Source organism: Melanotaenia boesemani, chromosome 15 (assembly GCF_017639745.1).
Source record: "Melanotaenia boesemani isolate fMelBoe1 chromosome 15, fMelBoe1.pri, whole genome shotgun sequence".
In the NCBI taxonomy this organism is placed as follows: Eukaryota; Metazoa; Chordata; class Actinopteri; order Atheriniformes; family Melanotaeniidae; genus Melanotaenia; species Melanotaenia boesemani.
The window spans coordinates 26,642,174-26,657,032 of record NC_055696.1 but is presented as its reverse complement, the minus strand read 5'-3'; the positions used below and the strand labels follow the sequence as shown (position 1 = coordinate 26,657,032).

Genomic DNA, 14,859 nt, shown 5'->3' with positions numbered 1-14,859 from the left:
TAAAGTAACACTTGAGGGGGTGCTGGTGATATAGCGATATAGAGTATTAAGGGTTAAAATGGGAATGAGAGTAAATGTATCTGCACTGGTTTGTGAATGAATGATCTTATAGTATCTGTCCATGGCTGCCCCACTCTGTATGAAGAGCTTCTTCTCCATGTCATGTAATCTCTGCAGCGCACATAATCTCAAAGCACAAGATATGAGAAGCGCTGCCTTGGGGGTGGTGCCACTACACCCACCCCACATTGTGTTTACCTGCATTAAATCACATGAAAATGGAACCACACACACTTCCACACACAGCGATGTGGGTAGGGTTAGCTTTCGGCTATTTACAGTAGGCGTAGTGTCAGATGTTATGTTACTCACTCTGCATCATGTTAGCTGCAGTGTGCTGTGACCTTTTAGGAAGTCACATATAGTAAATTTATCACTCCAACAGTGTAATATAGTAAAAATGGCTTTAATGGTTTTATATAAATAATTTCTCCTGTTTTTGTTGTTTTGTTCTCAACATTCAGTTGAATTTGTGTTGACTGGAGGCTGCATCGTCAAGCATACAAAAGAATTCCTGTTCTTTTTTTTTTCTTAGTAGAGCAGCTCCTGTTTCAGAGTGTACTTTGCTCGACTGCACATACTTGTACTAAAATAGTTGAGGAGATTCAAGACACCCTCACAGTCCTTGCAGCCAAGACATACCACTTCGCTTCTGTCACTGTCATCCCACACTGTGGAAATATGGACCTTTTGACTTGTTGTCGTCACACATTAATGCAAATGGAATAACAGCAAACACTTCCACACAGTCTTTTCTTGAAGGCGTCCTTAATGTTATATATAGAGGAAAGACAGAAGTACTAAAGTTGTGTGAAGACTGAGAGTCTCAGAAAGTTTCTATCTGTAGAAGAGTGCATGGCTTCCAAGAGCAAAGCTCCTCTGGTAATATCTCTAATTTAAGTCAGGGGTGAACTCTTCCCCCACATTATCTCACCATGCACCGGTGGACTCGTCAGGATCTGCTGAAATGTTGACATCAGCTGTTTGCTGGGAGATGGCTGCTTATCCCACAGAGCGCTCACAGTAACTGTCACATCGATCAAGGTTCCCGTAGCAACAGTCCGATTGGAACACAATGTGTGTTTTGAATCCACATCATCTCAGATCAGCATAGAAGATTTCACTGCTGACTAAAAACCTGCCAAGACCGACATCTGTAAAGGTCAAGGGATGAGTATCATCACCGCTGGATGTCGATCTAATTATTTAGTCGTGGCTTTTCAACGTTTAATGACTGTAGATCTGTCACACTCGACAACCAGAAGCTGTGAAACGGGAGATGAGATTGTGGCCAAAGGTAAATCTAAAGAGGAAGGGGAATCAGAAATTCTTCACATTTAACATATTTTTGAATATATTTTGAATTAAAAGAAGCATCTAACACTGTGCTGTTCAGCTGAAGGAATGAACACAGATATTTCTGCTATAAATGTCAGAGCTCCAGCTAATTATTTGCCTTACTGAAACACCTGCAGTATATTCTTGACCATCAAATCCAGTAACTCGGAGTTATTAGATAATTATAAGAATCTGATCTGACGCATTGTACATGCACTCCTAGAAAATGATATTTTCCTGTCCTTTATTGGATTTATTTGTATATAAAAGATGGACGGAGCCTCCATGACGTCAGAGCAAAAGTTAGAGCAAAAGTGAAGCTTGTTGGGCGGTTCCTACCATCGCCATCTTGACAGCGTCACACCTGCTGTCTCTCCTGGAAAATACAAAAATGGGCAAAGTGGCGGAGCTGAGAGGGGGGCTGTGAGCGTGGGGGTGGATGGTTGACGTCTATCAAACTCAGAGCTGTCTGTAGCTAAGAGCTAACTGAGCCAACTCGGATCTAACTTGAGATAACCGGCTAACGAAGGTAGGTGGGCTAAAGCTAAGGTGCGCTGTTAGCCGGCTAAAAACCTCGTTTCTGCTGCATCTTCTTGCTAGGATATTGGATACCTGTCAATCAAAAGGACACACCCCTTATTATGCCAAATTTCAAGATTAATTAACATCCAAACGAATGAGTTAGAAAAAAATTCACCCCCTCACACTTGTCATGAAGGTAAACTTGACCTATTAATCCTAAAATGGATTTTTGTACCAGGCTTTAAACATGTTTATTTCTGCTGTGAAGTTGTTTTTTTTAAATGGGAGTCTATGGGGATTTGCTCTGTTTTGGAGCCAGCCCCTAGCGGATAAGGGTTGAACTGCAATTTTTTGCACTTGCGCATAGGCTTCACATTTCACCGCCGGAGGTTGCTGCTTGGTGCATAGTAACGTAACTTCCTGTTACTTTTCAAATCATCTCGTCTTTGTTAAACACAGAAGCTAGTGTGCCTCTAGAGAGAGAGTGGCGCCACCGGAAGCTCAAAACGCTTGCCGATCACGTGGTCCATGTAGCCTCCAAAAGTTCCAGGAAGTGCTTGGCGGCCAATACAAAATAATAAGAAAACTACGATAATCGGTAAATAATGATCAATGAAGGCTTTGCTTTGCAATATTTTTATAGTTGTGTTCATTGATATGAATCATGTTAAGTTTACTAAACCTGTATGACATCAACAGCAATGTAAATCGTAATATTTTTCTGTTTTTTAACTTTATCTTTCAGACTTGACTGAGGCATACCAACAGGTGACGACAATGATTTACCAAGTGACTACCATAAATCTAGGCTCACAGCATAATGATAACGGTTCTTACAGGAAATCTATATCAATAAATAAAATTTAGATCCCAATTCATTTCAAATAAATGGGTTATCTATTCTTACTTATTACTATCTACTTGTGTGAATTGCTTTTAAGTCTTTAAGACTTATTTGACTGAGGCAGACTGATAAACTAAGTCTGGACTCACAATATAATGTGTTCTTACAGAAAATCCATGGCAAATAAATAAAATTTTGAATTCAATTCATGGAAAATTACATGGCTTTCTATCACTATTTGTTAACTATCCCAAGACTTACTCCCTACATATACATAATAAATCAGACAAACACCCTTTGGTTTTCCAAATGCATTTAATGCCTAAAAGAATTCCTTTACAATAGCATAAAACTCGACTAGATCAGCCATGTCTAGCCATTTCTTTTCTCTGCTATCCTTGAATACAGTCTTCACCATGGTATGCTGTGCTGCATGGGGATGCTCCAATCGCTCAGAGAAAGGCGTGCGTATGTATGGCTTCCCCAAAGACAGGGACAGAAGGAAAATATGGATGGCCAAAGTCAGCAGGATACATTTCACACCACTCAGGGACTGTAAAAACAAAAAATATGTGAAGGGTAATCATATTAAAACAATGCATTTACACATTTTCAAAGAACCATATCATTGGGAAGTTTAATATTTTAAATTAAACACAGAGAACACATCACAGGGAGATTTATATGGTTGAGGTTGCAGAATGTAGAAAAAAAGACAGGAAACAACACTTAAAAGTGGCCCAAACCAGGAAGGTGAAGAAGAACAGTATCCCAGTTAACGTCAGGCAACCCCAGAACAGCTGAAAGTTCTTCAGGACAATGCTGCACGAGGGAAGAGTGTTATACTTCCCTTAAGCATCTCTCTGCTCTCATCCTGCACACTGAGTGCTGTCTAGTGCAGCAAATGCATTCAAGTACAATCAGCCACTTATTTTATATTTGTATATTTTGTTAAGTTCTTAAGGTTAACATGTTTGTTACATTTAACAGGTTAGGTTTTATAGTTGCAAAGATTGTAAACATATATACTAAGAGTATTGTGCTATCTAATACTGTGTATTCATTTTCATATCTTTGTCCATTATTCCACAGCCTTATAAATACATTAAAATTAAATAAAAATGTAACTACAATCGCTCTCCCTACACATTAACCTCGCTATCAACGGCGTTGGATCAATTTATATTGACGAACAGAATTTACATTCATCAGCCTGTGGCATCTGTTGCTATCAGTGTGCTAGCATAAACTTTTATCGGTTTATAATCTCTAAATATATTAATCTAGACGGGGACAATCCGTCAACATATTTATTTACTCCTGTCAAGTTGATTTCGATGCACAACTGATATGGAAATATGACTATTAAAACATCTTACCTTGAAGAAGTGTAGCTCCGACAATCTGCTCCATTGAAATACATTGACCGTCGCTTAGCTTTTGCTAACTTCCGGGAACTTTTGAGGGGCTCCATACGCCGCCATTGCTGTGAAAAAACTGAACCATTGCAGTGAACGGAGATGGCGCCACTCTCTCCCTAGAGGCACACTAACAGAAGCCAACGTTAGCCGCTAATGTGGGAGCTAATAAGCTACAGAATAGTCTGCATCTGAATGTTTTACTACACCGAACTCCAACTTAGTGCTGCTGCACACCATCATGAATCACAAAAACATCAGAATATTGGGGACAAATTGCATTAATCTAACATAATTATATACACAAAATTACAGTGTAAATAGTTTTTTATGGAAAGTTCTTATTGTGCTTTGTTTAACCATACAGAAGTAAAATTAGCACCTTAAGCGAATATTCTCTGAGAAAAATAAGAGCAGTGTTGTGATCAATGTAATCAATGTCTTGTATTGAACGTTAATCTCCAAGTTGACTGAAAACAACAGAAATGTAAGGAGATACTCAGTAACCTTGATATGATCATTAAAAAGTCGTCTTGATCTGGAGCCTGGGCTGATGTTTGAGATTGGACTAGGCTGTCCCTAAGATATCATTTTTAAAAGAAAAAAGCTAAAAGTTAAAGGTGACATCTTGTAAAGTGGTCAGCTCCAAATCTCCATTTTTAACATGGGCCCAAATGAACAATGTACAGTTTCAGCAAATTCATTTTCCTTCAGCTTCCTTTTTGTAAGTATTTTTCATTTACATTTTCATAATTTCCTTTTATAAAACAATAATTTTCATGCATTTATATTTTGATAACATTTCTTCTTCATGATTTGTCTTCTAGATTATTATATTATATCTTATTTGTAATTGCAATCCCACCACCCTGTCAGTATTTTAGGAAGCAGTTATGATATAAACAGGCACAGAACAAATAAAAAGCGCTGATATGTGTCATTCAGAGGAAGCTGAACTGACTGAACAGCAGTGGCACAGGGATGTGAAGCCGATCCATCTGTTAAGCTGAGCGTCCATCCCTCTGTTCAGCCGTCTGTTACCAGAAGAGGTGTTAGAAAGACTTCGGTGACCTGCTGGGATCTTTTAACTGGAGCTCCCATTCTGGCAGTGTGCACCAGTTTTTACATGAAACTGGTCATCACTATTCATGATCCCCAGAGGATGAATCTCTCTGCATCCAAACACTGTGTTGTGGGATTGAAATTTATGTCTTTATTAAAAAAAAAACAGTTTCAGGTGTTTTTAACATTTTAAAGATTTTTTATTTCAGTGGATCTCTGTGATTGTTTAACTTTGTTTCCAGACCATAACAATGTTGCACCTACAGTTTCAAATCCGCATCAAAACACAGTCAAAAACCTGTGGATTTTTTTATGAAATGGATGTTATTAACTTTATTGTTTTGAGTGATCTTAGACACGATGCAGGTCACTTAGGCTGTGAGCGCTGTGATGTTTGAGTCTGGATGTTGGGACAAGGAAAGAAATGATCTTGTGCAGAGATGCCAGTTTCAATAAAACGTGTGATCGCTTCCTTTTTCTGGACTGACAAGATATGAGTTGGTGAAAAACAGGAGTGAGAGGGGGTGTTAGGGTCGTGTAACGCATGTGGCATCGTGACCATGTCAATACATACAGCTGTATTTTCTTCCTGATCAGTCAGACATTTAAATGAAAAACAATCAGTTCTTTGAACTGAAACGGAATGAACCACATTCTGATGTTGAGCTTTAAAATTTTAACATCATGGAAAAGATATTTCAAACATTAATTAATTAACGGCATCAATTATTTTATTAAGTTTTTTTTAATAGTTGGGGGGACAGGTGTTGTATCGAGGTCCTTTCTTAAAAACTTAAACATTTTAAACTTAAAAACTGATTCTCCCTCATAATGTAGAAGTGCTGAGATTGTATCCCAATTATTGTTTGTTCGAGCAGAGAAACACACCTGATGGCTGGAAAATATTCAGGTATTGATCAGGTAGTGTTTAGAAGGCCGGCACCTTCACACAGTTTTAAACTCATCCTGCCAACTTTTTACATTTTAACTAATAAATCCTGAAATTTCATCCTACTCTGCCAAATATATTTGATTTTATTACATTAGTGTTTAATTTGAGCTTCACATGAAATGTATTTTACTGCTGCTGTGTAAAAGGAACACTGCTGTTTAAAAGCAGTTTATTTGGTTGCAGCCTTACTGAACGTTGTTCATACATCAGAACTTTTACAAACCAAGTTTGTCATAGACCGCTTTTGGATTTGTTTTTTAATTTTGGGCATAAAATGTAATTAATCATGATTAAAAAAATATTTGTAGACATTAAAGCAGGCTCTAGTGTAAACCATATTCCTATTTGTCTCAAACCAACTTAATTGTAATAACCAAAGTAGTACAGTCTGATTTTATCATCATTATACTTTTCCTCATCTAAAGACATTGTGGTTAAAACAAAAAATAAAAGAAACAATGGAAACAATCAAAAACGACTTCTAAATGATTACTGTCTCCATGTTTAGTTGATATTTTCGGTTCGGATTAATGCTGTTGGCTAATTGATTTTTGAATTGATGTATTTGTAAATGCAGTGTCAGTTAACATGAATTAAGATGTACACAGGCGTTAATGAGTTAGTTTTGTTCCAGCTTTAGAAATGCTGACGGTGAAGGTTGATGATGAATGAGAGGAAACTATCTGTGCCAGTTGTGTTGTTGTTTGTGCTTGTGATGATTGAATCCATAGGGAATGTTTTCTGCCAATAAACATGGCGTCAGTGAGGTAAATGTACTGTAGTGCTTCCAAAAATATGTCAGGATGTTTACCTCAACCAATTTAGGAGTAAAAGGATTACTTATAGCATGTACTTCAATTAGATTTGATAATGGAAGAGCCTGAGTACCAAAAATACCAAAAAAAATGCTCCGGATTTGCTGGAAAAACTCTGATAAATCCACTTAATGGATTTCATGATGACAGTTTGACAGGGAATAAATTGATAAAAAAGGGTTTTAAGCATTACAGAAGGTAAATGGATTACATTTGTTTTATAACATGCAGTGATTATCGCTGAGAAAGGGCCAGCTGTTCAGTCAGACGGTGGCTCATGTAGCACTGCCTCCACTCCTCATTGTCTCATATCAGCTCCCAGACAAAATGTGACTCCCAACACTGACACCATTCACCATTTGGTAAGTGAATTTTGTGTGCAGCATAAAGTCGCCTCTAGGTCCACTTCACCCGTCAGCTCCCAAAATATAGGTCGCATACAGCTGCTCTAAGATTTGTTTGGCTGGCTGTCACCTTTCATTACACCCCATCCCCCAGCATCTGCAGCATCGGGTCAGGAGCAAGACCATAATGCATGCCTGCCTTGTTCTCACAGCGAAGGTGGAGTAATAGATTATTCATAGAAAGCTGAACGTGCTGAAGTTTATGAGGCTCAGAAAGAGTTTAATTGCTCGTTTATCTCCTGTAAAGATCAGCAAAGACCTCCTGTAGAAGACAAGATGAAGGGAACATCTTTACTGGGAAAGCTACAGCATGCACACGTCTGTCCGTCCCCCACTTCCCCACCCCACACGCACACATATCCATCTAGATGGGGGTTGGAGATTCCCCTGCGGGGGTTAGATTTATTAGAGTCATTACCATGACCTTTATTTGCCCCCCGGTCTTTGGTGAACCCTGTATGACTCGTTGGGACAGCGTGGCTGTCACATCATCTCATCCAGGGAAAAAGAGACACTTTGCAGTCAGCTGGGTCAGGCCTGTTCATAATGATTACCGACTGTAATCCCCAGGATGTAAAAACATGCTGTGAGAGTGTGACAGAGCTGAACTACTTACATATTTATCAGGCAGGCTGTGCCTTTTCATGCTTGTCCTGGATAGTGGACCCTTGGGTCTTGAATTTTGTTTTTGTTTTTCATTGCAAAATAAGAATGGAGTTCCACTTTTTCTTCAATTAAACACACTAACCTAGCATGGTGGTGGTTTATTCTTATTAACCCTTAAAACTCAACTAGATCAGCGGCTCCCCTAACAGTGTCTCAGAAACTGTAGTGTGTAACTCTGTGGGGTAAACTGTGATGGATAGCTTACCCTTTAGGTGATCTATGGAAGTTTTCCAGACATTTTTATCCCATTTAGGAGGTTTACAATCCAGCCACTAAATGTAGTGTTTATTCAGAGATTCTATCTGGTAAATCCACAATGATCCATGATAACAACATTATTTACCACATTTTCATCATAAAAAGATCACTATCACTATGTTGCTAAGAGACCTCTATTTAGACCTGGAAATAATGATGAAGCCACTTCCTGTCAAACTTTCCACCAATCAGAGAGCTTAAATTGATGGTAACGTCCAATCAGGAGCAGCCAAAGATCAACAAGTGAACAGAAAGTTCTATGTGTGTCTGAAAAGAAGAAAAATAATGCTCCTCTATGGCTGGAATAAAGCCAAGACGACATTTCTGATGCACGATGGCACAAAAAAGCAGCTGAGTTGGAGTTGGTTTTGTGAGGATAGAAGGTAAATAGTAGCAGAAATAACTGGAAATTAGGAAAAAGTATAAATATGTAAATAGTTTCTGTTGTGTGATTGTTTCAGTGCCAATATTTTTTCTCCTGAAAACCAAGACTTGAGAGAATGATGCACAGATTAGAAATATCTTGGTCACTGTTGATCTGTGTGTTATTTCTACAAAGTTTTGTTTGTAATAAATCAGGGCCTCCAAATACATTTTTCAAAACGTGGGGGAATTCCCCCTTTACATGCTTCACACAGGGGGGATTTATTCACTTTGGAGGGGATATTACCACGGAGCTTAGCTACAGGTCTTGCATTGTCCTACTCGTACCTCACTTAATATGCAGCTTTAATTTGTCGTCTCTTTCTCCTTTCTTAGTCTTATCTCCAGGCTCTTATCCTACTCACATACCAGTCTTTGGTGACTTGGTATAAAAACTATATTCATTGCTGTAATTTGTCGACTCTTTCAGCTACATTAGTGTAATAAGTCATTTCTCGCCATGCTCTGTTGTATCCTCTGTCTCCTCTACTTTATCTCTGCATTTGATTTCTGTCTGTTCAAATCAAACTGGTCTTGAGAAGGGTCAAGCTCTGAAATAAGCATCAGACTAGAGAGGTTTGTGTGAGACCCTTAATTTTTTTTTTAATTTGGTTATCATCTGCCTATCTTAATGAGCTACTTAGTGTTACATATGGTGGATTCTTCCATTATTAAAGAAAACAGAACTTTTTGCACAGCTTTGTCAATGTCTATTACAAGTGTACCTTAAATTCTTGTTGTTGGCAGTGTTTTTATTCATGTAGCTTCCATAGCTTGGTAGTTCTAGAAAGATACTTCATCTATTTCATGAATTTACCAGCTGAGAAAAATTTGCATTTGCCACTTTATTTAGTACTGAAACCATTTGGCGATATCAATAGAAAAAAAAACAAAACTCGGGGCTACTCATTATTAAATCATGGGTATGATTACTAATGCATTAACAGCCCAGTAATCTCAGTTACTATTGTATTATTACTCTCAACATTAAAATTCAATCAAATTCAATGATAAGTACCCATAAATATGTGTACTCAACTAACTAACGTGTGCCAACAAATTGATGATCTTTTCCGCACCTTAATAATGCTTGACCACGGGACAACTTTTTTTTTCTGTAGATGTCATCAGACGGGCTTGATAGTTTTGTTCTACAACGTTTTAAGAAACCTCTTCTTTCCGTCTTCACACTGCAAATGCATCTCTGAATCGACCTGTTTTTTCCACAGTTAGCAGCAACACTGACTGGCGACTCAGAGTTGATGGTAAATGGAAGAACACTTATTCGTGACATTACCAGCACCGGAGCTACCTGAAGGCCCAGAAGATCTGGGTCATTACCGACATCACTGACACCAGCACCACTGCTAGCACTGCCACTGAGCTTAGATTTACATCTTAACCAGCAGTCTGTAAATGAATCGTCCCACCTGCGGGAAATCCGGTGGCAACGTTTTTGTTTGTCATTGGGAGCAACGCCACGACAGCAGAGGGAGCTCGGAGCTTAGAGAGAGTAACGGCCTTTATGCTGCTATATCTATTGATAGATTCATTTTACGTCATTTTAGCCTCATCATCTGACAACTGAGGCTGTCCTGTAAAATAATGTCTGATGTTAACTGGGATTAAAAGGGTTGAAGTTCTACAAGTATTTTTACGTAAAAAAAGAAAAAAATGGGGGACCAAAAGCTGCAAAAAATGGCTTGGGAGTTTTAAGGGTTAATAAACATGTTATATTCATTTTCATAGTGGAAGGATTTAGACTGAGGCCTGTTTGGTCAACCTTTAAGCAAATAAAACAGCAGTTTCTCCTACTTTCAAACTACAAACTACTTTCATCACTGAATAGTAATTAACATTCTCATATAGTTTTATGCAAGTTGTATTTGCAGTGACATAAAAATAAAATATTCTGTCTTCTGCTGGTTAAAGTTGGGCTAAATTTAAATAGAAGTGTGTAGCTGAATTTCAACTGGAGGAGCGTCTAACTCCAGAAGCCAGGGGTCTTTTAAAGCTTTCTTTTCTCCTCTCTGTGCTATTTGCTTCAGAAACCAGGGAATAAATAAACTTCCAGTGGAAAATTTCATTCCATGACAAAGAGACTCGACTGTAGTTATTATCTGAAACATTTGGATGGTTTTTGCAGCATTGAACATTTTAAACTTCAACACTTCATTGTCATTTCCATGCTCAGCGAAACCAAAAAATGTTCCTCACCAATTCAAGTGCAGTGCATTAGAAAAAGAAATGAGCAATTAAATCAATATTAGATGAAAAAGAGCAATAAATACATAAAATTGAAGATATAATATTGGGTTACAACAACAAAACAAGGCTAAGAGATTATAACACTCAGTAAGAACATACTGTCCCATTTGAATCAGTGGGGCATTAAGTTCCCCACTTGGTACATAAATTTCATATTATTATCTTTTTCTGTGGTGAGGATATGAACTATTTTCAATTTAGCTCATTTTTGTTTATTTACATTACGTAACTTGGTATTGGAGCCAAAAACCTAAATTCCACTGAAGCCAAACTACATACAGACTAAATGTTGCTGTCAATGGATTTTATTCCCAACAACACTTAGATAAATGTTGGTTAGTCAATCTGACTCTTAATTAGACAAATCCATGTTGCCATCGAGCTTAACACGTCTGAGCTATGTTATGCTAGTTAATGTACGAAGACAAGCGGCTGCGGTGTTGCAAGAACCAGATTTGTCTTTATATTCCAGTGTGGATTGCCAGTTTAAAATAAATTTCTATCAGATAAATCATAGTTTATATAAATGCAGTGATGTCTAACTCATATGAAAAAAAAACATCTTGATAAGATTCCCCTAACAGAAACTGTGGCTGTGAATAGTCGGCCAGTCAGCTTATATAATCTGGTTACCTTAGTTGTACAACAACAATAGTTGTTATTGTTTGCTTTTCGGGATGTTTAAATGTTATTCATCCAGTTTTATTTGGCTCAGAAGTCACAGCACACAACGGTCAAGAGAGCTTGAGAATTAATTATAAAGAAGAGAGCTTCAGTCTAAACAATAATATGTTTATCATTGATTTAAGGCCCAAATAAAAACCTCAACCTTTAGAAATGTCTTACATGACCGCAGCATTTAGACTCAGACTGCTTAATCGGCTAGGAGGCACCAGAGACATCAAAGCTGCGACAGAAGACCGAGTTCGACTGAATGTGGAGAGGGCACGCTGAAAATCACTGAATCAGAGCCATAAAACATTAACCTGGTTGTTTCACTGAGGCAACGTTCTGAGGCACAATTTAAGAAATAAACACAAAACTCGTGGAAATATTCAGCATGAACAGATGTTTGAGGGAATTTGGACAAAACGTACGTCTTCTGCCACAGAGCCACCACTGGTTGTAACAAGGAAGCAGCAAATCAGACTAATAAAATATAAATCCCTGTTTGTTTTGCAGCGTATTCAAAGGCACGAATAAATCACCCATAACATTTCAATGAAGGACCTGAAGCCAACTTCCTGGTATGATTGCACACTGGTGTGTTAGCAGCGTTACATGCCCCAGGCCATTTAACTTCTGGGAGTTGTTGATCCAATGATGTCTCTGTGATCAGTTTTGACTGCCAGCAAGTGTCATTTTTGATAACTTTGCACCAATGGCTTTAAAATATCTACCCCTGTGACTTGTGCTCCATAACCACTACTGTATCTTTCAAAATCATTTGGTTATCTACAATAACTTGTTCTCAGTTGCCTACTGAAATTTTCACGTAACTCTCCTATACAGTTACGTTTATTAGAAAATATTTGGAGATGACACAAAATAAGAGAGATGGATAATATGATGCAGCTAAAGTTGTAGTTGATGGAAAATTTTTAATTTTGCTTGGTAATATCTTTAAAACGTGATGTTTCTTAATGTCTTCAAAGCTCAGAGGATTCATGCATGAAAATTTTTCTTTTTTGGTGCATCTTCTATAATTCTAACTTTTCTCTCACTGAATTAACTTGTGAGATCTGGGAATACTTTGCTAAAAGAGGTCAGACCAGATCCAGAGGGAGACTGTTTTTAGCTTGCATCATATTTACCAACTGGCTGACTGGTTCAGCTGTGACCTGCTGGACCAACGCCCACTTACACTCACCAGACATTGAGTTGGACCCCTTTTTCCTCCAGAACTGCCTTCATTCTTGGTGTGATAGATGGAACAAGTTGTTGGAAACATTCCTCTAAGGGTTTTGCTCCATGTTGACATGACAGCATCACACATTATGCATATGCTCTATTGGATTGAGATCTGGTGACTGTGGAGGCCATTGGAGGCCAGTGAACTCATTGTCATGTTCTAGAAAGCAGTTGGAGATGATCAGAGCTTTGTGACATGGTGCATTATCCTGCTGGAAGACGGCAAAAGTGGAATAAGATGTTATATTTTTTTTAAACTTTTGATCACAAAGCCAAATGTTTTCTGCCTCTGGTCTGAAATGACAAACCCAGAATAAATGAAGTATATCTTCACAACTACAAGGGCTGGATGTTAAATCTGGGTCTCTACAGAAAGCTGAGATATGTGAGATTACTACAGAAGTGTCAGAATCAAGATAAAGTATGTGTTGCTGTTTCAGAGTAAATTCACCTGGAACACAGTAGAAAATGTAAATGGTTATCTCCTCTTAAAAGAAAACCATGTTACTTTAGGTAAAACCAGAGGATAGCAGCCTAGTTCATCCACGAATGAGAAAAGTGACATCTGATGAGGAACTATGCAAACGTAGAAAGTAAAAAAGGGAACCTGAGCAGGTTTCCAGGTGTTTTAATAGAGGTGTTGCGCAGGTAAATATCTCAGGAAGCCATTGGCCGATGATGATGATGGACACCTCTATCCATGGTCAGAGTCAGGAGAATCCAGCGATAGCCCCCACATTCACCTTAAAAACACTATAAGGACCCAGAAAGAAGTGAAGTCCAAGATAGTCTATGATAGAAAGAGTGAATCCTTCACTATAAAACCTCCTTCATCTCCAAGGAAACCAGCAGGACCTCAGTGGTTCATTTCAAACAAAGGTAGAGTCATAGGAGAAGACATTAGCAGAGTTTTTAGAGCTGGAATCAAACTTTTCACCACAAAACAAAGGTAAGACATGATTTCTGATTCTGGCTGCTAGTTCCCAGAGTTTCTGTCCCACAGTGATGAGACAGTAATCTTTGTATTCAGGAGAGTCTCTGCTTTCATACGACATCTTGTTTGTGTGGTTTGTTTGAAGTGGAGAAATTAGCAGAAGCTCTGAAGTGGACAGATCTGTTCTCATGGTTTTCTTACATTCCCATATAAGTGCTTGGGGTTTGAACTGTTTGGTTTGGCTGCCAATGCTTGGTGGAGTCTTTTAGCTGAGTTTCTCCCCGTCATGTTGCTATGCTACATGTTAGCATTGTTGCTTCCTGGTGTCTGCAAACATCTTCTATACCGCATGTATGTTATGTTTCCCCTTGTACAAGGGGCTGTTGTGAAGAAGAGGTTAACACCATCCTCAGTTTGAACTTCAGCAAGTCGCCTCGTACCTGTCGACAAGACTAAATGTGTTGAGTTGCTGTCATGTGATTGGCTGATTTGATATTTGTGTTAAGAAATTGAACATATGTATCTATATCATGTTGCAGCTACTCTAATTTTCTTTTTCCAACTTGAAAATTCATAACAGGGAATTTATTCATTTGAAAACTCCAATATATCAAACTAACCACTCACATCCATCCATCCGTTATTTATACCAGCTCAATCTGGTTCAGGGGCGCGGGGGTGCTGGAGTCTTTCCCAGCTGCTGTCAGAGACAAGCAGGGTGCTAACCACTCACAGAAGTGACTAAATAGGAGCAAGCAAATGTGAATGCCTCCAGTCACCCACAAGATCATTTTACACAAATAAACTGGCTGCACAGTCCTGCTTTATCATCAGCATGCTGCATCCTTAATCCCCACAAGTTGTAAACAAGTTAATCTCTCCCACCTCTGCCTTCCACCCCAAGACATCAACAACTTTTAGTTTTCCCTCCACGTCGAAGCGGGTAAAGGTCGGACTGACATGGATGTGGATGGTACCAGAACT

General features: G+C 38.5%; 1 protein-coding gene across 1 annotated transcript in view; it reads left to right on the top strand.

Annotated features, from left to right (window-relative positions):
• vps37d (VPS37D subunit of ESCRT-I) overlaps positions 1–14,859 on the top strand; it is a 60,400-nt gene that overhangs the window by 31,131 nt on the left and 14,410 nt on the right. The gene's annotated exons all lie outside the window — the stretch shown is intronic.